This window comes from Tachyglossus aculeatus, chromosome 22 (assembly GCF_015852505.1).
Source record: "Tachyglossus aculeatus isolate mTacAcu1 chromosome 22, mTacAcu1.pri, whole genome shotgun sequence".
NCBI classification, from domain to species: domain Eukaryota; kingdom Metazoa; phylum Chordata; class Mammalia; order Monotremata; family Tachyglossidae; genus Tachyglossus; species Tachyglossus aculeatus.
The window spans coordinates 16,043,093-16,070,682 of NC_052087.1; the positions used below are offsets into that span (position 1 = coordinate 16,043,093).

General features: G+C 41.5%; 1 protein-coding gene and 1 non-coding gene across 3 annotated transcripts in view; one reads left to right on the plus strand and one right to left on the minus strand.

The window, feature by feature from the left end:
- The window catches only part of NAV2 (neuron navigator 2), a 361,092-nt gene that overhangs the window by 296,049 nt on the left and 37,453 nt on the right, over window positions 1–27,590 (minus strand). The gene's annotated exons all lie outside the window — the stretch shown is intronic.
- On the plus strand, window positions 5,573–5,710 carry LOC119944329. Its single transcript, XR_005455818.1, has one exon. It is a non-coding gene; the product is annotated as a small nucleolar RNA SNORA7 (small nucleolar RNA).

The window sequence follows — 27,590 nt, forward strand, 5'->3', positions numbered from 1 at the left end:
GCTCTGAGGCAGCTGGGACTGCAGGAGTGCAAGCAGGACAAGGGAAGGAGGCTCTCCTCCCCCCGGCAACCGCAAGCACTTCGCAGATTGGGCATTCCTGGTTCAATGGGCCGTTCATCATTTCTGAGAAGGATTGCGTTTAACCCTTTTTGGGAGGGATTGCGACGACGCTGGAGTACAGTGGAATCAGTTCTAGGAAAGGGGCAGGGGGCAGACTGACGGAGAAGGAATGCTGTTTCTCTCCCCTCCCTTTCTTTTCTATCCTCCCTATACTCCCTCTTGGGGCAGGTTCGACAGCAGCTTTTTACTGAACTTACTATGTGGGATCCTCCATAAAGCTCTCTGGGGCATCCCCTGTGGCTATTTCTGTGAGGTTTTTTGTCATCGTTGTTGTTGTCGGGCATCTGACCACTCAACTTGACCTTAAAAGGGATTTAACACTGCAAAGTCAAAGAACTGTGGGCTTACGGCACTAGGTTTTCGGTGTCTGCCAAATGTGACACATTTGTACATGAACTCATGCACATATCTACACACCTGCTGATTGCTCACGAAGATCCCAATGAAGTTAAAAACCACTGACCAGAATATAGTAGCCTGGGTGACAAAGTGAGGGTCAGAGGTTTCCAGCCACTTAGACCTACCCATCTGCCTGCTGCAGATGAAAGTACGTAACTTATTTGAGGATACACGTGCGGGCAAAGAAATTGGCCTGACTTTATTTTCCCTAAACAAAGCAGGATGGCATTTCTTTGAAGAAAAAAATGGATTGCCGACTTCTCTCATCACTTTTGGCTCTCCTTTTCCTACCATGGTTACTGTTACCACGGGAAAATTAAGGTGTTCCCCCATGGCTACGACAGTCTCCCTCTCCCTATACCTCTGAGGCTGGTCCAGTGGTCCAGGACCTGGAATTTCACTAACAGGTTACCATCAAGCACAGAGGTGGGGGCCATATGGACAGGGGTTGAGTGAGGTGAGTCTATGCCAGGTAGAGAAGATTGAAACTAGCAGGGACTCTACCTCAGGTCCAGATCCATTAGTTCCATCACTGTTGCAAGTGGTGGGGTCAGGAAGACATTTAATTTTGTTTCCTTACAAGAGGCAGTGCTGATGGTAACATGAAAAGGAGATGATGGCCCTTACTAACTTCTCACCTTTTCCAGGGCACAGTAGCATGCTCTGTGCGTAATAAGTGAGAATCAGCGTAGTTCAGTGGAAAGAGCATGGGCTTTGGAGTCAGAGGTCATGGGTTCAAATCCCAGCTCCACCAATTGTCAGCTTTGTGATTTTGGGCAAGTCACAACTCCTCTGGGCCTCAGTTCCCTCATCTGTAAAATGGGGATTAAAACTATGAGCCCCCTGTGGGACAACCTGATCATCTTGTAACCTCCCCAGCACTTAGAACAGTGCTTTGCACATAGTAAGCACTTAAGAAATACCATTATTATTATTAATAATACTATTACTACTACTACTACCATGACTACTACTACTCCTCTCACTTATTTCAGGCAGGGGCCATTCTCCTTCTGCTCAACCAGCTGCATCTGGAGAGTTAGCCCCTCTCTTCGTTTCTTCAAATCCACCACTCATCTTTTTAATGAGGGACAGAGAAACGATAGGACCACACCTGTGTGAGAATGGTCCTCTGGGGTTTCAGAGAAAGCTGTTGGTGGGGTAATGACCACAGATAGAGATACTTTCAGACACTGCAGCAGCCTGTGAGAAAAAGAACATCACACAGAAAAGAAAAATAACATCCAGAAAGAGATCTGGGAACTTTTATCTGGCCCACGAATAGGACTTTCAGCCAATGTGGTGAAACACCCTGGAAAAACCCAGAAGAATTTGGTTTTCTTATTTTTAGATCATATAGTGCTAATTTCACCAAATGGTAGTGCTTACCCTTGTATCCACAGAAGAGAAGCCATTCACTACCTTTCTGGCAAGCTTGAAAAGTGGCACACAAAGACTGACTCACGGATGTGCACAGCCCTAAACTCTTTCAACGCTTTATAGTCAAGCCTTACTAAAATTTTAATCCTTCCAGGAGAAGAAAGGACTCTTGTTCCTGTGAGTCATGACAATGGGGGCTGGAGCCCTCACACAACCAAATCTTCTCAGTGAGCCTGCAACAGAAGTGAGTCCCCTGATGAAAGGTCAGGGCATAGAACATTAGGAATCACAGGGGTCACAGCCTGTGGAGGGTTTGAATGTAAGATGTATGATTTCAGGAGGGCCAACGACTGACACAATAACCTGCTGACAAGCCCATGAATTAATGAATATACTCCTAGAGAAGGAATGGCTGTGAAACCAAAGATTTAAAAAAAAACAAAACATTTAAATAAAGAATTATGTAAAAGCACCTTATCAGCACACACACCAAATGCCTCTGCCTTTAAATCCAGGAAAAAGTTTAATTTGTCAGTTCCACACTACCAACAAAATAAAAACACCACAGGCCTTACCATCAGAATGGGTTCTGGGGAGGGAAAAGGGGCATTATTTTAGAACAGCAGTCTGTGTGGTTACAGAAGTCAAGAGCTAGAGCATCTTCAGTTTGATAATGAAGGCATACTGAAAACACCTCAGAGCCTTTCTTCAGGGACAGGTTACTCAGATGAAGTGAATTCAGGAAGTTGACATTTGTCCAGTTATGCCCCCCAAATACTTATCTGAGCCTATGAACAAATGATTATTGAACATGTGCCCTGATTTAAAGTGGTCACAATGAATGTGGGACTCATCTAAAATTTTTAGTCAAGACATTCTTATCCCTATAATCCATGGAGTTGCCAGGTGCACCTGGTATTTATTTGTTCTATTAAATCGTCCAGCATTGGGAATTCTTTCACCCCTGCCTAACAGAGTGAGACAGATAAGAGTGGAGTTTAAATTTGTAAAATCTTTGAATGACCTTTTGGCCCTTGAAAGGCTCTTTGAAGAGCTCTCCTCTAGCTCCAGCACATTTGCTATAGTGACACAGGGATATTTGTTAGAGGGACACACCAACCCCTGGAACATAGCTCCACATTCAGCTCTTATAAACTAGAGTTCAATCTTATATTTAAAAAGGATGTGTGGGTAGCTGGGCCTGCTGGGAGGGACAAAAAATTACTTTAGGATGTTCAAACTGTAGTGCCTTAACTGAGGTATCACATGGCACCACTACTTAGACCCATAAACTCTTGAATAATTATCAGATAGAAGGGGCTGAAGATTAATTTAAGTAATTAAAACATCTTCAAAATGGAAACTTTTTCTATGAACGTAGTGCCCTTAAGAAATTACAGAAATAAACAGGTTACAAGGATAGTCTTTTTAAAAATGCATTTTAAAGAGTTAAATGGTGACCAGCTTTTGGCTCTCAATAAGAGGACTTTTAATGATATGATGAAGATGATTAATTCAGAAAAGGAAGTCTTCCAACAATTGTTGATTCTTATGGATGATGCTTGTTACTTTCCTTTCTTCCTTCTCCCCAACCCACTCCTCAACTCCCCATAGATTCAGCATTTTATTTCTACAGTATCTGGTCAATAAGAGCTTAAGGTGGACAGCTAAAATTCTTCCCAAGAGAAAGTAATCAAAATTATGGTACCTTGTCCATGAGTAGCTTTAGTCTGCCTGTTAAATTGATTATTTTCAGATACATTTAGTTAATTATTAAAGACCAGATAAATATCCCCATCAGTTAAAAAATCATTATCTGATATGGTGTATCTGAAATTTCACTTAGAGATCTGGCTACCAATGTAACAGTGGAGGTGAACTGATTACACTGCACTAACTGGCAGGACTCTTCTCAAAAAAAAACCAAAAACCACTGTTCCCAAATATGACAAGCTTCTAAGAATCCACACTGGTGTCAATAATACTCTAAGTATTATGTTTTAGCATCTTCCACAACATATAAACAAATACAGAAAGACTTCAGCACAAAGCACCCTAGGAGACATAATTTTAGGTCCCAGAATATTAGACATTAAAATGGGGAAAGCAAGAGGAAACAGATGTTTGAGACACATGGATGAACACAGCACACACAATTATCATCTGTTCAATGGTGACTATAAGGATAGCCCAGGGAAATCCGTTAACTAATAATCCATTGTTTTGCTAGGAAAACCTCTGCAGGCTTAACTACATGCTCTTTGGTGTTTGTGTAATTCCATGAAATTGAATTTGTCATAATTATTTCTGCTTTTTAGTAACTGGCATTTTAGCTGTGTTTGCTACTCAAAACCCAAAGAATATTCTAAAGATGTTTGCATGCTCCAACATTATCTACCCTTCAATGCACAAGTGAATAGTAGTTAGAAAAATAGTTTACATCCAAAATCTTAGCTGTTACAGGAGGAGGTGGTTATCAAACAAAATTGTGTTTCATAGAGGGCTAGAAGAGTAGAGGGGTAGAAGGATGGAGAATATTTGGTTTGAGGAGTAATATTGTCATGATAAATTGCTAAACCTTTAAACATCAATTCACTTGCCTTTTTCAAGAGTATTCAATTTTGATCAACTCCAATTCGAGTCAGGTTCTCCCACTAGTAAATTCCATGAAAGTAAATCAACCCATTAGAAGTTGCATTAACTCTTTCAGGCCATTTGAGGACCCATGCCTTTTTTCCCAGATCATGGCTTTGGCCCCAGGAATCTTCATCAAAACAAGACAACACTGCATGAATATGAAGCCTACCCAGGTCAAAGGGAACTGAAATCCATCTTGAGCAGCAGCCGCCATTTACCAGAAACAGATGTCAGGCACGGACAGTTTTTCAGATTTGCTAACTCATTAAACACATGCTCCAGAGGCTCTCCTTCCATTGTTATTCTGAAAATCTGTGGGAGCTGATCCAGCAACAACCCCACGGTGACCATTTACTTCTTAAATTAGCGTAGAAACCGTGTTTACCATGCTTTCTAGCTTTTGAAAGTTTCTGTGATATTCCCCACTTTTTCCCTTCTCTACCAGAAGCATTAGAGGACATAATAGGGCAACTCTCAGGATTTTCCAGTCTCAGTAATTCTCACACATTATATAGCCCTTCTTATCTGGAGAATTATGCCTGAGAGCCTCTCTGTCTGCACTACCACTAATGTAAATAAGACTCTAGTGACAAGCAGGCACTGTGCCCCCTGAGTAAAGAGATACTCAAGTGATCTGCTACTTTTCAACCCCACAGAACTCGAGGAAACTTTTAAAAAGACTGGGGATGACCAGCCAATCAATAGTCACTGGACAGCCCAAAGAGTGGGGGAAAATCTTGCTTGTCACTACTGAGACACCCTAAAAATATTCACCAAAGAACTGTTTGTTTTCTTCCACCTATGACACCAAGCTATATTTTAATATGAGTAAGGGTGAATTAATGTGATTAAAGAAAAAAACACTGGATAAAACTGGAGAGTACAAAGACTGTCACATAGATTACTATGTGCCCTTTCACAGGAGCCAAATGAGCCTAATTCCCTGATACAAGCACTCACAGAAACTGTCATGTCCACCAAGACATCAAAAGAAATGTGCTATACTTGAGGAAGTCAGCCACCTACAGTGACCATTCCCCTCTCAGGATTGCACCTGAAGAGTTTCCAGTACTTTATCAGCCTTGGCTATGGAAGGGAGAGGCAGGCAGAGGCATACCCATTCCATTCCTAGCTTGGGCAGTGGCTATCGAGTGAAAGACAATCTGCTACAAGTCAAAACTCACCTGTGCTGGGCAGCAGCGGCATGGGAGAGAGCCGAGGGTGGAGATTCAGGTTTACTGCCTAGAAGAGGCCAAAGGTAAACCACTTCCGTATTTTTACCAAGAAATCTCTATGGATACACTATCAGAACAACTGCAGATGGAGGCGGGGTGTTCTGGGAGAGATGTGTCCATGAAGTCGCTGTGGGTCAGAGACAACTTGACAGCACAAGACAAGACAGTGCCATTGAGACTTAAGATATCCTCTTATTTCTTTTGCAGGCAAGTTACTCCCTGGGTGTAGATTAGGCATTGGGTGAAATGATTAAAAATATTATATGAAAATTGAAAAGGCCCTTGAAAAATACAAGAAGATAGTGAAATATTATGGATAGAGCATGGGCCTGGGAATCAGAGGGCCTGGTTCTAATCCTGGCTCTGCTATTTGTCTGCTATATGAGCTGGGGCAAGTCATTTAACTTCTCTGGGCCTCAGTTACCTCATCTGTAACAAGGGGAATAAGGTGTGAGCCCCATGTGGGACATGGACTTTGTCTAACCTGATTAGCTCATAGCTACCATCTACCCCAGTGCTTTATACGATGATTGGGAACATACTAAGTACTGTAACAAATACCATGAAAGAAAAAGAAAAGTTATATGATTTCTTAAACAAAGCAGAAGTTGAAATGATAAGGGACTGAACTGACCTTATATGATGACTGAGCCCTCTTTCACTTGTCGGGAATACAGGATAGAAGGCTATCATAAGGGCCACAAGACTTTCTTCTGTCTCTCTTCCCTCCTACTTAAGGCAGCCCCTGACAGCTCTCCTGAACATTATGCCAACACACAGCATAAAGCAATATTTTGTGGAAGTTCACCAGAATCTACAGCATTTTGTGGAGGGGTCAGAGAGGAGGGGGGAGGTGACAACCGTCTCCAGGGGGTCCAAGCACCTGAGAACCCAGGCACTGCTTCTGAGCCACAGAACCTGGCTTACTTATATAGGTGCCTGGTGTCATATCTCTACTGGACAAGGGTCTAGCCAGATGAAAACCAGACAAATGGTCACCCTATAGTTTGCCATCTCTTTAACAGTTGGATACAGAAAGTTGGACATGTCCATAAGCACTGAATGCTTAGTCTGTTTTAAATAAATATAAATGTTTCCCATGGTCAGAAGAATTTATTCTTTAACGTTATAAATACCAGGATTTCCACTGAGATCCAGATCCTCTACATATTTGGCAATGGTTAAGTACATCTGAAGAAAAGTAATAGACAATTTGGCCCTCAACATATTTATCAGACACCAGACTGAGTCACATCTATCTACACTGAGGAAGCCAAAAGTGGGCTGTGCCGTAGGCCAGCAGGCAGTGATCGACGGTTCAATTCTTGACAGTTCAATTCCACTGATTTATTGAGTGACTGTGGAAAAGGTGCTTTACCTCTCTGCTTCTGTGCATTATCTCCCTTATCCCCTTCAGGGATATCAGGAAGAGCAAAGGGATTCTGAACAATGTTATGCTTGCAGTTATGCCATTTCCCATCATTGATATTTTCTATTTTCATTTTATTATTAAGTAACTGTGGTGGAAAAGAATTAGACTTTGATAAGCAGAATGGCATGTGGAAAGAGCTGGGTCCTAGAAGTCAGAAGACCTGGATTCTAATCCCGGCTCTGCTATGTGATCTTGGGCAAAGCACTTAACTTCTCTGTGCCTCAGTTCCCTTATCTGCAAAATGGGAATTCAAAACCTATTCTTCCTCCTACTTAGACTGTGAGCCTCATATAGAACCTGCTTATCTTACATCTACTCCAGCACTTAGTACAATGCTTGGCATATAGTAAGCACTTAACAAAACCCACAATTATTATTATTGTTATTATTTGACTGAATCTTGAGTACTAAAGCCTCTGATCTTTTCACTGAAGATCTTCAGTCTGGACAGGATCAATGAAACCTCGACTTCACAGGTCCTTCCCCAGGGCTGAAACTTGAGAGAAGGGAAATCCAACAAGAAATTCATAGATGTGACAGGTTGCCCTCCCTACCACTGCTGTAAAGGTCTGCACTGCAGCAGGAACAAGATTTGGATCAAAGAAGGACTGGAGGGCCATTCAGATCCACAGACTGGTGTCATGGAAAGATTGGTCTAACCACAGATTACCCTTAGTGTAAGACTTACTAGTAAGATTGGACTGATGAAAGACTAACCCCAGGAACTCAGGTTTGCCTGGTGATCAGAATGTTGAGGCTTCAAAGTAAGACATAGGTGTTCATAGGTGGTTCCTAGATAGGATGAGGCTAAAAATAGAGATGAAAATGGGGGAGGAAATAGAAATAATTGGGAAGAAAAGGCAAAATAAAATGAGAAGGGAAGAGGAAGAGCAAGAGGAAAATGAAGTGACTGGTTGATGAGGAGGAATTATCCTCCTCGTCTGTTCCTCTCTTTCCTCCTCAATTAATTATGGTATTTGTTAAGCACTTACTGTGTCAAGTACTGTTCTAAGCACGGGGGCAGAGAGAAATCAATCAGGGTGGACACAGTCCCAGTTCCACATAGAGCTCACACTCTTAATCCTCATTTTACAGATGAGGTAACTGAGACCCAGGAAGGGAAGTGGCTTGTACAAAGTCACAAGGAAGACAAGTGATGGAGCTGTGATTAGTACTCATGACCTTCTGATTCCCAAGCCTATGCTGTATCGACTGAGCCTTGCTGCTCCTCCACTCACCATCCACTGCCCTCCTTCACTGTCCTTCATCCTATGCAACCATCGGAGAAATGATGGAAGATAGGTTTCTCAGCTGCTGGGCTGCCCCGCAAAGGGTCATTATGGCCAGGAATGGGAGTTCATGGGTAACATATTTCTAGCTGCACCTGAAACAGCATCCCCAGTCTGGAAGAAGCTATCCATCTATGATGGCAACATGATCAATCAATCATATTTACTTAGCGCTTACTGTGTGCAGAGTACTGTACTAAGCGCTTGGGAAGTACAAGTTGGCAACATATAGAGACGGTTCCTACCCAACAGTGGGCTCACAGTCTAGAAGGGGGAGACAGAGAACAAAACCAAACACATTAACAAAATAAAATAAATAGAATAGATATGTACAAGTAAAATAAATGAGTAAGAAATATGTACAAACATATATACATATATACAGGGGCTGTGGGGAAGGGAAGGAGGTAAGACGGGGGATGGAGAGGGGGAGGAGGGGGAGAGGAAGGGGGGACTCAGTCTGGGAAGGCCTCCTGGAGGAGGTGAGCTCTCAGTAGGGCCTTGAAGGGAGGAAGAGAGCTAGCTTGGCAGATATTGGGAGGGAGGGCATTCCAGTCCATAGGAAGGACGTGGGCCGGGGGTCGAAGGCGGTATAATGGTGGCAATGTCAGCTGCTCTTCTTCCTCCTCTTCTTTAGGGACAGCAGAACTATTATATTGTATATATTTGTACATATTTACTACTCTATTTTATTAATGTTGTATATATAGCTATAATTCTATTTATTCTGACAGTACTGACACCTGACAGTACTGACACCTGTCTGCTTGTTTAGTTTTGTTGTCTATCTCCCTCTTCTAGACTGTGAGCCCGTTGTTGGGTAGGGACCGTCTCTATATGTTGCTGACTTGTACTCCCCAAGCGCTTAGTATGGTAAGCACACAGTAAGCACTCAATAAATATGATTGAATGAGTGAATGAACTACTACCAATTTGATCATGATTGTGGTATTCTCTGTGGTCACCCTAGCCTAAAGCAGTCTCTAAACAGGTCCTGTCAAAGGATTAACCAATACTCACTATCTCAAGCAATGCTGGAGTTCTGGCCTCCCTAGTCGTAGAGTTCCCAGCTGAAATGGTTCTAAAATGAAGACAAGTTTCTAAAGGTCCCACAACTGCTTCTGATCCCTCTAGTACGTTTGTGTGTCCCCCACCCCCGCCCCCCAAGCATTTCCTCGTAAAGGCATGAATTTCCTATACTCATTTGAAATTAGAACAACCTCTGGAAATAAAACAACAGTTTTGAACTTAAATCCTAGCTGTAATAGGAGGAGATGGGGGGTGAGGGAGGAAGGGGGTTGTGGCAAGGAAGTGGGGATTGTATGGCACCTCTATGAGATGCTAGAGTGACTCAATCCCTTTAGGACAGGCCATTTGATAATTCCCTACAGTGGCTCCAGGCTGGGTCTGAAACAAAAAATTTTCCATGTTGTCCTGCCTGTGCTTCTTCCTTAATTTGATAACAACTGTAGCAGTGTCTGTTGCATTGCTTTCAGGGTCTGGCTTACACATTTCATTTTAGGGCTTTTTTGTTACAGAATTATCTCACTGAGCTCAGAGAGTTCCCTCCTTCTCCTCATTATTCGATAAGAACCATGGGCTTTACTCACATTTATCTCCCAATGATCCTTGGAATGACATCAGCGTCCTGAGAGTTGGACAGTTCCATACACTTCAAAGACTTACTTTGCTCTTTTCCCCTCCTACTCCTCCTCCGTCCAGTCCCATGTTCAAATACAAATTAGTCAGAGTGAGTCTCTGATAAACTGATTGTATTCTCACAGAGCCTAGCCAAAGGCCTTTCAAATATATTAGCTCCTTTGGGCCAAAATAATGGAATATGGTGGCTAGCAGGTGAGATTAATTCCCTTGACTCTTTCAGTATTTCATGCCCAGAAATATTTCTGACCGCTTGTTCTATTTTCACTTATACAACACTGGTTGAACTGCAGTTAATCTGTGGTTTTGTTGTTGTTTTTGTTATTGTAGAGGTAGTAGTAGTAGCATGATCTAATGGAAAGAGCTCAGGCCTGGGAGTTAGAGGATCTGGGTTCTAATCCAGGTCTTGTCTGCTGTGTGACTTAAGGAAAGTCACAACTTCTCAGTGTCTCAGTTCCCCCATCTGTAAAATGGGGATTAAATACCTGTTTTCTCCCTTCCTACTTAGACTGTGAGCCCAATGAGGGACAGGGGGTATGCCCAACCTGATTATCATGTATCTAACCCAGGTCCTTAGTACAGTGCTTAACACATGGTAAGTGCTTCACAAATACAAGTTCTGTAGACCCTAAGCATGTTGTGGGCAGGGAACATGACTACCAACACTGTTGCACTCTTCCAAGTGCTTAGTAAAGTGTTCTGCACACAGTAAGTGCTCAAAAATATGATTGATTTATTTGATAAAAAATACCACTATTAATGTGAGTAGTAGTATTAGCAGTAGAAGCAACATTTATTGAGTGCTTGCTGGGTATACTGTGCTGAATTTAAGTGATTGGGAAGTACAAAAAAAAGCAAGTGAGAAGCATGGAATAGTGGAAAGAGCCTGGGCCTTTGAGGACTTGGGTTCTAATATCAGCTCTGTCACTTGCCTGTTATGTGACTTGTTCAAGGTCAAATCACTTTTCTGTGCCTCAGTTACCTCATCTGTAAAATGCAGATTAAAACTGTGAGCCCTATGTAGGACAGAACTGTGCCCAACCTGATTAGCTTGTATCTACCCCAGCACTTAGTACAGTGCCTGGCACAAAGTAAGCACTTAACAAATAACATTAAAAAAAATGGGAAACACTCACTGCCTTAGTTTACTCTCTAATTGAGGAGACAAAAAATGTATTTACAAAATGAAGGATCAAAATGAATAATTGAATGCATAATTTTATATACATAAGTACTAAATATGGGTATAAAAGAATATAAATGTGTTACAGATGGCTGATGGGTTATATGACTTGGGATGTTGAGAATTAATCGGAAAGGCTTGTTGGAGGAGGTGGGCTTTCAGAAAGACTTTGAATATTGAGAGGGCTGTGGTTTGGCAGATTTGGAGAGGGAGTTTCAAGCTGGGAAAATGTGGGACAGGGACTGTGTACTGCCCAGCTATCTTATATCTACCCTAGCGCTTAGAACAACAGTGCCTGGCACATAGTAAGTGCTTAACAAATATGATAATTATTGCCATTATTATTAATTAATTGGATGGAGGTGGGAAGAGTTGAGCATTAGGTTCACTTAGAAGGTGTGGAAGGAAGGAAGAGCATGAGTTGGGGAATGGCAAATGAAGATTAGAAAAAATGAAGATGGGATGAGTTGATGGAGCACCTTGAAGCTGCTGATGAGGAGTTTTTGTTTAATTCAAAGAGGAGAGGGAGCCAGTGGAGAGTTTTGGTGAGAGGAGAGATGTGCCCCAAGGGATGCTTCAAGAAGATAACTCATGCAGCAGTGCATAAAATGTATTGGAGCAGGAAGAGGCAATAGGCAGGGAGAACAGCTAGGTTGGTATAATTGTCTAGCTATTACAAGACCAAAGATTGCATCAGGTCAGTGGGTGGTAGATAAGAAAAGGAAGAAAAAGATCCAGGAGAATGGTTTAGGAAGAACTGACCGGGCTAAGCAGTAGACTGGATATGAGAGTTGAAAGATGATGAGGAGTTGAGGTTTGCCTGGAGGTCGCCTGCTTGTGGGACAGACAGAATGGTAACTTTATCAACTTAGAAAGAATGAAGAGAGGATTGAACAAAGAAGATGAGTATTTCTGTTTCAGACAGACTGAGTTTGAGGACAGGTGGGACATCCAGGGGAGATGGTTCGGAGGCAAGAGGGAATGCAGGATTGCAGGTTAGATGAGAGATTAGAGCTAGAGAGATAGATCTGGGAGTTATCTGCAAAGTGACAACTGAAGCCATGTGGGATATAGAGCAAGTGGAGAACAGAGCGTTATGGGATACCAACAGTTAAGGGTTGAGAGGTGAAAGTGGAACCAGTGATCAAAACTGTGAAGGAGTGATCATAAGGGTAGAAAGAGAACCAGGAAGGATCTGTTGTCTGCAAAACCAAGGAATGAAAGTATTTCAAGGAAGAGAGGGTATCAAAAGCAACCGTGAGATGAGAGGATTAGAACAGAATAGAGCCCACTGCATTTGGCTATAAGTAGGCTGGTCATTAGTGAGTGCACTCTTGGTTGAGTGAAGGGGTCCAAGGCCTAAATGTAGTTGGTCAAGAAAAAAGCTCATGAAGAGACAGTGCAGGCAACTTGTGCAAACAATCCTCTCCCAGGAGCTAGGATAGGAATGGAAAATGGGAGTTGGGGCACAGTAAAAATAATGATAATAATAATAATAGTATTTGTTAAGCACTTACTATGTGCCAAGCACTGTTCTAAGCACTGGGGAAATACAAGGTAATAAGGTTGTTCCACATGGGGCTCACAGTCTTCATCTCCATTTTACAGATGAGTTAACTGAGGCACAGAGAAGTGAAGTGACTTGCCCAAAGTCACACAGCTGACAAGTGGTGGAGGCAGAATTAGAACTCAAGACCTCTGACTCCCAAGCCCCATGCTCTTTCCACTGAGCCACGCTGCTTCACAGTAGCTACTGGGGGCTGTCTTTAGCGTGTTTGAATTCTGGAGGGAAGAAGCCAACTGGGAGTGAAAGGAGGAAGATGAAAGTGAGGGAGGGGAGAAAAGAAGAGGCCAGTGCTTTGATGAAGTGAGGAGGCTCAGGTACAGGGGTGGATTTACAGAACAGGATGAAGGCCTCTTTTTGAAATGGTAAGGTGGGAATGGAGTGAGAAACTCAGACATGATGGCTTTGATTTGGCCAACCAAATAGTTGGCAAGATCATGAAGGGTTAGGGAGAACCCTGGTAACTTCAACTTTGTTCATTTTATCTTAGGTCCAGGGATATAACATTTCCTGGTCACAGTTTTAAGTAAAGTCTAATTTTTAAATTGCATGGCATACTTCTGTAGAATTTAAATAATTAAAATGCCTATGTTATGCATCTGTGAGTGTTTTAAAATGGTTCAAAAACAATTTTTAAGCACACATACACGACTTTCCATGTAAAACCATATTATCTAATTTTTATTTCACATCCTGTGAATAAACCATCTTCTTTCTTAGGGACTACATTTCATCTATCATATTAATCCCCATAGAATAAGTGTTTCTATGCTCATATTCAAACAACTTTTATTAATTTTGCTTTGAAAGGCTAGAAGAGAAGACATATGACAGTCTTTATCATCTATACTCCCACAGGGAAATCAAATATGAAAGAAGGGTATTCTGTAGCTTAGGATTGAAAACAAAAGTACACTTCATTATTTTGTCAGAAAGTACAAGTACTTTTGGCCAAAAGGCAACCAGAGACTAAAGTTTTAAAGTGATTCATATGGCACTTCAAAACACTGGTTAAATTGCGCATGACACAACTGAAAGGCTGATCACGGTTCTAGTATTTCAACGCTGCCTCTAAGAATTCAGTACTGGGCAACCTCCTCTGTAGACAGGGAACCAAAATCCTGCTTCATTAGTTCTGTGGTGTTTGTGAGGATTTGGAATGGTGGATCACTCTTCTTGAGAATGACAATCCAAAGAACAATTCCAGAGTCAGTGAAGGTTGATGTGATTTGTTGTTATGTACCATATTTTATTGCACAGTAAAGCTTCATAAAATCAAATGCAACCAGTTTGGAATTTGTGATAATTTGGAGTGATAGTTGCTTGTAAAATATTAAAAAAACACAACACTTACTGAAGGAAACGGCCAAACAAATGGCTGCCAAAGAGAACTGTCAGGCAACTCCAGAGCTGAGTTAGCTAGTATAGGGGAATGGGATGGAGAAAAGATTAAGTTGGACTACTGAAGAGGAGACAGTAACTGAGAGAGAGCAAAACATCTATGGAGGAGAAAGTTGGAAGGGAAAAGAGGGAGAAATAAAGTTAAATTAGTAGCGGAAGAAGAGCAAGAGATAGCATAATCCCTCATCCCTTCCCTTCCTGCCTGATTTCATTCATTCATTCATTCAGTTGTATGTATTGAGTGCTTACTGTGTGCAGAGCACTGTACTAAGCGCTTGGGAAGTACAAGTTGGCAACATATAGAGACGGTCCCTACCCAACAGTGGGCTCACACTATCACCCACCTTCCTCTTCCCTCACTCTTCCAGTTTTCCTCCTGGAACTGCCTCTTTTCTCCCCATCTCAAAATAAACCAGCTGAATGATGCTTGGTGCAAACCACACATTAGCATGAGTAAGAACAAAAAGCAGTAAAACCGTACTAAGAAATAGTTTTGTATAATTCAGATTATTCACCAGACAGGTCTTGCCCTCCCCAATCAGCCCTTGCCCCTGGCCATCAATTTAGCCTAAATTGGAGTGGTTTGCTGAATTTTAACTGCTGCAAAGTTGTTTAATTTAAGTGAATCTGATAGACTGAAACTACTTGATGATTGTACATACCTTTTCTCCAGTGATTTTCCTACATACTCTTTTCTTCCTTTTTGTTGCCAATTTTATGCTCATTCCTCTAGTGGGCTTTTGTGTTGAGTGACAAATCCTTGTATTTTATTAACCCAGCAAGACAGGAACAATCAATTTAAACCCATTAGCTTAAGAGTTAGTGGGAGAGTTGGCCTGGGGGAGCTTTGGGGAGAGCCAGCAGGTGGATCTGACCAAGGAGACTTTCCCCACCTTTTCTCAGCTTGCCATAGCTCAGTCTCTCCTCAGCCCACTTCCCTTCCAGGTTCCTGTGGATTGGCACCCTCTCACCACAACCCTCACCATGACCTTCCAGAATCAGCAACCCATCAGTGGCATTTCTTGTGCATCTTCTGAGTGACAGACACTGTACTAAGCACTTGAGAGACTACAACAGTTGCAGCATACACATTCCCTGCCCTCAAGATTATAGTCTAATTGGGGTACCAGCACTTTTCAGGGTGAGAGTGAGAGGTTTGGAGAGAGGATCTAAACTCTGAGGATTCATTGAAAAAGTGCCACTGTCTTTGGTCAAAGCCTCTCAGGAACTGGCCTCCCCCAAGACCTTTCCAGATCTCTAGATTCTCCATGGTTTCTCACAATGTTGTGACTTCTTTGGCCTCTCAGTTACCTGTGAAGCAACCCAGGCAACAGCAATGTAAATGGTCCTAGAATGTCACCCTGCCTCACCAGATCTGGCCCAAATTTGATTCATTCATATGGGAGGGATTCACTTCAGCACTGTTGCTGGGAAATGTTACATTCCTCACAGGCTGTCTACAGTCCTCTCTCCCAGGATTACTATTTGAGACTCACCCAGGCCCTTCACTGTGCAATTTTTGTCTAAATCCCTTTCTTGTGTATTTGCCATCTCAGCCACCACCAAGCCAAGTAAAACATTAGTGTTGTGACAGTAAAAAGCTGAGCAGACTTTCTGAACAGGTTAAAGTCAAACAACACTGCTGTCTTACAAGCTTATTCTTCAAGAGGTAAGAGGAATAGGAGGAATTGCAGGCTTAAAACCACTTTAAGCCATCCTATATCTCACTGAACTACTTGGAGATAGACATGGCAGGACATGGCAACAGCCTCATAGTTTCATTTGTTTCCAGTGCCTTAAAGGAGCCGGTAAATAATTAGCCAAATGATTATCCATTTTCATTTAATGGATGGTTTATAGCATGACAGCTTGAGCTTCTAAGAGTTAGGTTTCAATGAGGGCTTTCATCTCTCTTTTTAAAAAATGGTTTGTTAAGAAAAACCCATAAAGGTGGTTAAGATACTATTATACAAAACCTGGGTGTAGAGGTTTTTTCCCTCTCTTCGGTTTGAAAGGTGGGTAAGAAAAGTGGTCAATAAAAATTCCAAATAGTAATTCAAGTCCTCCAGAGTCTCAATCAGTCAATCCCATTTACTGAGAACTTTCTATGTTCAGAGCATGTACTAAGCACTATGCTCACCAGTGAGGGAAGGGATGTTGTCACCCACACAATGAACAGATTCTCCAAGAATCTAAAGATAGTACCTGGGGGAAACATTAAGTATACCTTATTCTTGTCTTTATTGCTACTGAGCTTTGCCCACTCCTTCCTCTGTCCTAGAAATCCTTCCCACTTCATATTCGACAGACCTCACTTTCCTCATATTTAAAGCCCTATCTTCTCCAAGAAGTCTTCCTTCATTAAGCCTTCATGTTGCTGTGTAAGCCCTCCCTTCTGTGTTATCTAGGGTCCACACCCCTTAAATTTTTGGAAATTCACCCCTGCCCCAGCCCCCAGAATTTATGTACACGTCCAAGTGTAATTTATTTTAACGTCTGACTACTCTTTTAGACTGTAAACTCCATGTGGGCAGGGATCATGACTACCTACTCTATTGTATTGTATACACTTTCAAGCAGTTAGTACAGTGCTCTACACAGAGTAAGAACTCAGTAAATACCACTGATGGATCGTGGCAATAATGTTCTCACTGTGATTAGAAAGTGTTAATGCTCTTCCATCTGGGCCTGGAGACAATTGGATTATTGTTGGTGGGAAGTCCTGCAACATGTAATCCCATCCTATCTGAAAACATGCTGCATGATTCACTCTTCACTCTCATAAACACAAAGCATACTTGGTTCATGGTTTGTCTGGAACTTCTATGATTCACTTAAGTCAAGAGTGCCTCATTGGCCCCATTGTTATTTTCTCTTTTATATACTTGTCCAGAACAGTGCTGTTTCTCTTAAATTGTAAATCAGAGGGCAGAGATCATGACCATTCAATCTGTTTTGTACAGAGCAGTGAGCAGGTGGGGGCTGAATAAATGACCTTCCATGATGATGACCATAAATGATCTCATAACTGTAACTCACCAGTTGGTTGAAAATAAGCATCATATTAAAGTTTGGGATATACTTTCACATATTTTCACTGCAGTTTAGATTAGAGGAAATACAAATTTAGTTCGTAACTGTTTGGGACTAATCACCAATCAATCTTAGTTGATCAAAATTGAAGGAAAATGGTCCAAAGAGCTGGTATTTTAAGTTTTTTCTGATGATCTCAAAACTCCAATGTGCTGACTTCAACAGAAGGACTTGGCAGACGTGGCAGGCAATCAGACAAATCTAGGCTTCACAGTGTTGATTTTTTTTAATGGTAGCTGTTAAGTGCTTACTATGTGGCAAGCACTGTACTAAGCACTAGGATAGATATATTACTAGCAGCATGGCTTAGTGGAAAGAGTAATAAATATGTACAAACATATATACATATATACAGGTGCTGTGGGGAATCCCCCGGGCCTGGAATGCCCTCCCTCTGCCCATCCGCCTAGCTAGCTCTCTTCCTCCCTTCAAGGCCCTGCTGAGAGCTCACCACCTCCAGGAGGCCTTCCCAGACTGAGCCCCTTCCTTCCTTTCCCCCTCGTCCCCCTCTCCATCCCCCCATCTTACCTCCTTCCCTTCCCCACAGCACCTGTATATATGTATATATGTTTGTACATATTTATTACTCTATTTATTTATTTATTTATTTTACTTGTACATATCTATCCTATTTATTTTATTTTGTTAGTATGTTTGGTTTTGTTCTCTGTCTCCCCCTTTTAGACTGTGAGCCCACTGTTGGGTAGGGACTGTCTCTATATGTTGCCAATTTGTACTTCCCAAGCGCTTAGTACAGTGCTCTGCACATAGTAAGTGCTCAATAAATACGATTGATGATGATGATGATGAAAGAGCATGGGTTTAGGAGTCAGAGGTCGTGGGTTCTAACCCGGCTCCACCACTTGTCAGCTGCACTTGTCAGAGCTGCAGTGACTTTGGTCGTCACTTAGATTCCTGGTGCCTCAGTTACCTCATTTGTCAAATGGGGATTAAGACTGTGAGACCCACGTGGGACAACCTGATTACCCTGCATCTACTCCAGAGCTTAGAACAGTGCTTTGCACATAGTAAGCGTTTAACAAATACCAACGTTATTATATAAGGTCATCAGGTTGGACATAATCCCTGTCCCATGTGGGGCTCACAGTCTTATTCCCCATTTTTAAAGATGAGGTAACTGAGGCACAGAGAGGTTAAGTGACATGCCCAAGGCCACAAAGCAAACAATTGGCAGAGCTGGGATTAAAACCCAGGTCCTTCTGAGTCCTAGGCCCATATTCTATCCACTTGGCCATGCTGCTTCTTTATTTCATTATTCTTGTGGTATAAAGAAAACTAATTTGCCAAACTCAGTTTTGAGGATGAACACCATACACAGAAGGGTAACAGTTCACCAAACACTTAACATCCTACAAGGGTTTTATATTTACTCCCTCAAAAGCTAGTCCAAATAATTTGGAGCAAGCATATTGTTTAACATTTTACATAGATGACTGGAAAAACTAGCTCCTGAGCAAGTATTGGCTATTTTCTACCAACTGAGATTTCTTGGGCTAATATTATTTACATTTCTATTGCTTAATTCATTACTTTTCCAAGAAATTGGCTACACTACTGTTCTCAAAGCCAAGGAAGTCTTGGAGAAAAAGACCTTTGGACTGCATTTTCAATGTTAAAATTTCAATTTTAAAATTCCTAAGTTGTAATAAGACAAAGCCTAGGATATCATTCAATAGAAAGGTAATGTGATGTTCGAAACCAAAGGAAAGCTATAAATAGAGGTTGAATTATTTGCAACTCTTCTAATCATTGGTGACTAGTCAGCCTTGAGAACTAATGAGTAAATGATATTTTGCTCTCCCCTTATTTCCTTTTAAAAATGAGGATTCAATACCCGTTCTCCTTCCTACTTAGAATGTGAGCTCTGTGTGGGACAGGGGCTGTGTCTGACCTGATTAACTTCTATCCGCCCCAGTGCTTATTACAGGTGAGTTTAGTATGTTAATTAAGCACTTAACATTCATTCATTCAATCGTATATATTGAGTGCTTACTGTGTGCAGAGCACTGTACTAAGCGCTTGGGAAGTACAAGTTGGCAACATATAGAGACGGTCCCTACCCAACAGTGGGCTCACAGTCTAGAAGGGGGAGACAGACAACAAAACAAAACATATTAACAAAATAAAATATATAGAATAAATAAGCATAGTAAAATAAATAAATAGAGTAATAAATATGTACAAACATATATACATATATATAGATGCTGCGGGGAGGGGAAGGAGGTAAGGTGGGGGGATGGAGGTAAGGTGGGGGGATGGAGGGGGGGGAGGGGGAGAGGAAGGAGGGGGCTCAGTTTGGGAAGGCCTCCTAACAATTATTGCTATTATCATTATTATTATATTACTATTATTATGTTCACATCATGCTTTCTCCCCTCTTTCCTTCTCCTTCCACTCTATGCTGTCCCTTCTCTGGCTCCTCCAGTTGTCTGCTATATGACCTTGGTCAAGTCACTTAACTTTCCAGTGTCTCAGTTACCTCATTGGTACAATGGGGATTAACACTGTGAGTCCTGTGAAGGATGTGACTGTGTCCAACCTGGTTACCTTGCATCTACCCCAGTTTTTAGAACAGTGCCTAGCACATAGTAAGTGCTTAACAAATATCACTGGAAAAAAAACAAGTAGCTAAGGTCCAGGACCTTGTAGAACTGATCAAACACTGTTTTTGTTTGGCAGAAACTCCTCACCCTGGACTTCAAGGCTCTCCATCACCTCGCCCCCTCCTACCTCACCTCCCTTCTCTCCTTCTACTGCCCAGCCCGCACCCTCCGCTCCTCCACCGCTAATCTCCTCACTGTACCTCGTTCTCGCCTGTCCCGCCGTCGACCCCCGGCCCACGTCATCCCCCGGGCCTGGAATGCCCTCCCTCTGCTCCTCCGCCAAGCTAGCTCTCTTCCTCCCTTCAAGGCCCTGCTGAGAGCTCTCCTCCTCCAGGAGGCCTTCCCAGACTGAGCCCCTTCCTTCCTCTCCCCCTCGTCCCCCTCTCCATCCCCCCATCTTACCTCCTTCCCTTCCCCACAGCACCTGTATATATGTATATATGGTTGTACATATTTCTCTATTTATTTATTTATTTATTTATTTTACTTGTACATTTCTATCCTATTTATTTTATTTTGTTGGTATGTTTGGTTCTGTTCTCTGTCTCCCCCTTTTAGACTGTGAGCCCACTGTTGGGTAGGGACTGTCTCTATGTGCTGCCAATTTGTACTTCCCAAGCGCTTAGTACAGTGCTCTGCACATAGTAAGCGCTCAATAAATACGATTGATTGATTGATTGATTGATTTGTTTATTTCAACTGTTGAAGTGTGCCGTTGCATTTCTAGCCCCACCTATGTAGCCCAATAAAAACCCAAGATGTGGTCCTTGGGTCACTTGGACCATATCGTAAACTGTTCTGTCTTTGTGGAGTTCTCCTAGAGGGCAGGGAGTGTGATTGTTTAATGCTTTCATTTTTCCCCAAATCAAATATTAAGGGTATTACCAAACATTGGGAATATTCAGTTTTCTCTGATTAGTGTGCTCTCTTGGGAAGTTTGTTAATTCCAGCCAGTTGTATTCCTGTTGAGTCACTGGAAAGGATATTTTCTAAAAGAAATGTTCCCCTGGTGGCTATTAAGGGTGAACGCACACACTAAAGTGAACCATTTACTCTCTTCTCAGGGGTAGGATTAGATTCAAGGTTAATAAATTTTCCCTGCTACTTAAGCACCATATTCACATTTAAAAGAAAAGATCCAGACTTCTGAACATTTTCAGAGGCCAAATGTGTCTATTCCAAACAGGCTCCCTTATGGGTCAATCAAGGGTTTGGCAACGCAACAAAGGCAGAACCCGTAGATTCAACCGCCAAAACCGAGCCAAGGTTTCAGTGCTCTCAACTTCAAAAAAATGCTCCTAATGTTTGCAGGCATATAATGTCAGATGAGCGTGCTGAAGCGATTCACAAATTTTTTTTTCCAAACTTTTCCAGCTGGCAGGAGCTAGCCTTATGATTGCAATCTTTAGCCTTTATCATAGAGTAAACAGTGAGCCTCCCCCAAAATCCTTATAGCAACTGAAAGGAAATATTTGCCTTCTAAGCTTTTCAAAGGTGGTTGATGACCGGAGTGGGTGCTCCACCCCTGCCTTGATGAATAATCCAAGAAGCCGGGTGCAAATGAAATGAATAAAATCACTATTTCTAAAAAGGAAGTGGTCATCAATCAGTGTTTGAAATCCCCAGCGGAGACCAGATTGGTTGTGACTAATGCCTCAGTTTTTCAATGGTTTAGCTCAGCAGACTGATTAGTCCAGGACAAAACAAAGTTAAGGGCGGAGCTTCAAAACCAGAGCACAAAAATGTCACCACTAATTGAAAACTTTTGGGTGAGGGCTGAAAGAACCAAGAACAGGGCCAGTTAGGAGAGACCAAAAGGACTACTTTTGGATATCATAATAAAAGCACATCCAGCAGAGGGCAAGAGCAGCCAAGAGGGAAGAAACTGGGTCAAGATGTGGACTTTGACAATATAAGGAACAAATCCCAAACTGGAGACCATTAAAATATGCTGGATTTTTATTCCACCTTTCAATGGTTTGGGAATGTTGGAAACATAGACACCTGTTTATTTGGCTGCTGATATTTTCAAATGGGAAAAGATATGCCGACATTTTCAAAGGCTGATGGAATTGTTTAAAATAATCTATCTAAGAAGGCAGGGTCAATGGAGAAATAGTTCAAATGCATTTCAATGTTGATGCTTTATTATCTTTCTAAATGTCCAGAGAAGTCACTGGAATCGTCCAAATAGCGTTTGCAATTAGGTGAGAGTGCATATTTATGAGGCTTTTGCTTGGACTCCCATCTCTGGATTGTCATCCCAAAGAAGGAATTGCAATTGAATTAAGTCAGTTTACTGAAAACTCTTTCTAGCCAAGCAAACACAATACTAACACATTGGTGTAAACTACCAAAATCTCCACCCCAAAACACAAATCTTAAATGGTCTTTAACTTCAAAGCTCCTGGCTGTTCAAATGCTAAGTCTAGTCACAATGAAGGTATTAAGTGATGTCCCCAATTAGACTGGAGCTAGTACTCTTCTCATTCAACCCCAAATTAAGGGAACAGGTCTGTGTTGTATTTCAGGACTGGAAGAATCACTGCCCTTCTTTCTTTCTCTATACCTGATCCCTGAGAAGCCTAAAGAGTTTGTTTGAAAGCTCCAGATGTTCATTGAGTTCTAAAGGAGAGGAGGGTCCAGCCAGACTATGAAATTTTTAGTGCTCTCTAGACTTCCTGCTTCCCAGTCCTTTCATCACTCCCTGGGTGGAAACCTTAAGAGAAAAGTTCACTAAACATCCCCAGAGGCCTGAAATAGTTTATCTGGCCACTCTAAGCGCCAAAAACTACACCACTTCACTCTTGTGAGAGGTTTATTTTGGGGATCATTTTTCCTAATTAATAAGGTGTGGGAGAAGATGGCACTGTAGATTAATCATCCATTTATTTCCCATATCCTCTAAAGGCAACCCCAAAGATGCTAATAGGCCATCAGAGCAACACAATGAAGCTGTAATACAGGACCAAATCAACTAGTCATACCTTAACCTATGAGAGGGTTACACCCTCTAAGAACACTATAGCAACTGATGATTAGCCATCCATTTGAAGCTCCTGACTTTTCACACCTGTCAAACTCTCCTTTTAATGGGGTTAAGTCTCCTTGACCTGATCATTTCTACATCATCACTCAACAGCACCTTTAGGAGGGGACGAGTCAGCACCAAGTAGAAAAAATAAATGGGTACAAGAGTGACTCTGACCTCTACAAATTGATGATTCCAGAGTTAACATGCACTTGGTTCCAAAATATTTTGTTCCTCCGAGTGTGAAACATTCCTTTGTCCATTTGCATATGAATGACCTATATAAGTGACTATTGTCCCAGTTTCCACAATATTCCCACCTTTTGATTAGGGCAGGTAGGGATATAACTCTTAAGTCAGCCAATTTAGCTCCACTTTTGCATTTTAGATGCTTAGGTGCTGCTGAATCAGAGGCCTGGTCTTCGGTTTTAAAGTTACTCTAACTCTATGTCTGTCCTTCCCACCAGGAAATATTTCCAGCATGTCAGTGGCAGGTTACTAAGGAAAGCACTGGACAAGAGGCACAGGGTAAGGAGGGAGAATGGGTAGAAGAGAAAGGGGGAAAGGAGACTGTGAGCCCGTTGGGTAGGGACCGTCTCTATATGTTGCCGCTTTGTACTTCCCAAGCGCTTAGTACAGTGCTCTGCACACAGTAAGCGCTCAATAAATATGACTTAATGAATGAATGAAGAAAGGGGTTTCTCATCACTACTCAGTGTGGCTTAGTGGATAGAGCATGGGCTTGGGAGTCAGAAGGACCTAGGTCCTAATCCCGGTTCTGCCACATATCTGCTGTGTGACCTTGGACAAGTCTCTTAACTTCTCTGTGCCACAGTTACCTTCATTTATAAAAAATGGGGATTAAAAGTGTGAGCCCAATGTGGGACAGGGACTGTGTCCAATCTGATTAAGTTGTATCTACCCCAGCGCTTAGCACAGTGGTTGGCACTAAGTGCTTAACAAGTATTATTATTATTATTATTATTATTCACATCAGCCCCACCCCACTATCCCTGTTGAGGATGCTGGACTGAGGACCAACAAGGATCACGGCACTGGCCAACAATTGTTCCAGCCCTTGTGACAGAGATGGATTTTAAAACCTAGAACTGCATGGAAAGATACACCACTTGAGTTCCAAACAACATCATAAACAGGATTCATGTAAATTAACACAGTGGAACAATGTATTCTAATTCTTAAAAACAATGAATGAAATCAAACTCCCATCTGCTGTATGGGTTATATATACAATTAGTTCATCTTCATTCAAGCATCCAAGATAGGAATATAATAAATCAATCTGGGTTTGGTCAGGATTACGAGAGGCCTTGTAGTATTCTCATTAATCAATGTTATCTATTGAGTGATCACTGTATGCAGAGCACCATTCACTTAAGAAGTGCTGCAGTGGTTTACTATACTGGTATTCACAATTGGTAATTAGCTACAGCTATCTTTCAGTATGGATTCTTAGCATATATTTCATTTCCATTTTTAAGAGATTGAGGGTGGAAAATGAATTTTGATGGATTGTGTCGGAAGAAATTGGAAATCAAAGGAAAAGGTTGTTTGGTGGAGAGAAGTGTGCATTGAAATATGGCACGAAAAGAAGGAAAAGAAGTCAGGGACTCAGGTAAGAGCGCAGTTTTAATGCAGGCTAGGATGAAAGTTGAAAGAAACAGAAGCATTCCTGAAGATGGGACTGACTTGAATGTATCTTTAAAGGAAACAGTGCAACAACCAGATGACTAATGTTACCAAAGCCTAGAACAAGGTAGCTGACTAAACTCAGAATTTTGCTCTGCCCTCCTATTTCCTTGGATTCTTCCATAGATGAAAAACAATTATGTTATTTTAAAACAAGCAAGGAAATTAATATCAAAGGACATTGGAAATCATGACTCAGTAAATGCTAGATACAATTTTAGGAAACCAAAGAGAGCAGGAGAAAAAAAGAGTAAAAAAATTTAACAGGACAATAGAGAGAAAGATGACTTTATTACAGCTGGCAACAAATCAGGAAGAGTATAAGAAAGGAAAGAGGAGATTTCAGTGAACAAGTGAAGCTTGAGGGCTTTAATCTATAGAAACAAAAAACATTTTAGAACTTTGGAGGGCTCTCACCATGGGAAATGGGAGTTTGATAGATAAAGGAAAGGATAAGATGGTTAAAAAGGGGATTTTCTTTAAAAAATAGAGAATAATGAGTGAGGAAAATAAAAAAGCGGAAATCGATAGTCTAAAAGGAAACCTGAAGTTGACTCTCTATGGTTGGCAAAGGTTAGGAAGAAAGAATACAAACCAGAGAAGTCTATCAGTACCAAATCTCAGGATTACTCAGTCAGTCAATTGTATTCAATGAACGTTACTGTATGCGGAGCACTAAAGTTTTTGGGAGGGTAAAATATAACAATAATCACATTCCCTGCCCACAACAAGCTTCAGTTTAGAAGGGATTAAAAATGCCTTTCTTGAAGCATGTGGAGGGCCACGGAAGCAGAGAGTGAGGCATTGAGAGGTGCAACAGATTCACCCATGGCTGCTCATAAGAAGTTCTGGGCCTGACTTGGATTCAGTCAAGAAATCCCTAATGTCGCTGCTCTTGAGGGTCACTGGCCTCATTGTCATGACTTGCATCCATGGCTGGCTCTGAGCCATGTAGGAGTTGTGCAAATGGAAGACACCCATTTCTGTGAATTGATTGATGACTCAGGTCTGGCCCTATGGGTGGGATCAAATCAATCAGTTGGCTGAATCCAGCCCACAGGATATTATTTGCCCACCCTGCTCCATAGTTTGTCATTTTCACTAAGAATGTGGAAGTCAAGAACATAGCTTTCACTCACATGGCTGTTCAATACAAAACATAATATCTGATATGGCCCTCCCACCTGCCTATGTGGAACGTGCTCCCATAAATTATAGCACAGAAATTTACAATCTGAACTCATAAAGTAACGTAGCTAGGCTGGGTTTCCTTCATCTTTAGCAAAATGAAAAGCAATCCATGTGCCCTGATTCAAAAAAATGTTCTCAGTGAGTCTCACAGCTTGGAATGGCACCACGTTTGCCTTACAAATTCAGGATTTACCTACAAGCATGGGAAGTTAGAGCTCTCCTTGGTTAAGTAGAGATTAGATTACTGAAGAACAATGCAAGAGGCCTGCCATTTTACTAATCCCTTTTCTATAACATTTGGGTCAGATAGTCTCCCCTTAAGAAGCTTAATTCAAATGGTTTAACATGTAGGAAAACACAATATTGAGGGAATAGTTATATAACTGTATTTCATTCTGACTTTAGCTGTGAGCTGACAGGCAAGCTTAATTAACTGTCTCATTTCAGCTCCTAAATCGATATGCTTATGATGGAAGTGAGGCTTACTGGATAAAAATAACTTAATTTTCTCCATGAGAGAAGGCAGGGTTCATTACTTCGTGAAGAGAAGCAGAGGACTGAGTTTCGTGCTTGATATGGGAATTTAGGGAAATAACTTGCCTGTTTTGAGCTTCAGAGTCCTCAGCTGAAAAATTGGTAAAAATAACACCCTGCCCATTAAGTAACGCCATTTATGTATTTGGATACTCTTGCTGTCATAGCTACAATTAGATTTAAACTCCTGGGTAATCAGAACATGAGTAGTGGATGCAATGCGTGAGCTGAAACTATCTTTTAAAGACTTAAAACAAGTTAAGAAAGTTTACACAGCTTGTGGAGAACTATTCTGGGGAAATTAAATCTCTCTAGCTCCTTCAGTGCCCTTGCCAGCTCCTTCCATTACTTCTATTCTCACTCCACAAGGTGCATTAGCAATGCCTCATAAAAGCACTGAACGTTTTCATTAAAGGCAAAGTTTCTGCTCTGCAAAACCTGTATTAAATTTAATATGTTTGTCTTGGTCCACCATCTTCTGGTTACACCTAAGATTTAGGTTCAATAGAAACTGCAAGGGATATATTATTACCTCCATTTAATTTTCAACTACAGTAGTTGAAGCAGGCAGACAAATATCACCCAGAGAATTATGGAAGGTTAAATATACTAGGAGTAAATTCTGTTGATCTGCATTTCCAATCAAGTAGTTGGTGTTGTGCACACCTGGACAGTGTAGCTGCCCCTATTTTGTGACCTACAATCATCTTTGGTGAAACTCTACCTGTGTTTTCCCTAGGCAGGAAATAACATTAGATACCATGAAGAGCAAGATCTGAATTGTACTTTCCAAGCACTTAGTACAGTGTTCTGCACATGATAAGTGCTCAATAAATATGATTGAATGAATGAATATACTATCTCCCCTCAAGGACAATCACTACTTCCAATGGAATTGTTCAAGAAAATCTACAGCCCAGGCTGGAGGCTAGAAGGTTAAGCAAAAACAGGGAGACCTGGGAGGAGTTCACAGTGATTATGAAGCTGAAGTAATAGTAGTAATAATAATGATGATGCTATTTGTTAAGCACTTACTATGTGCCAAGCACTGTTCTAAATGCTGGGGTAGATACAAAGTAATCAGGTTGTCCCACATGGGGTTCAC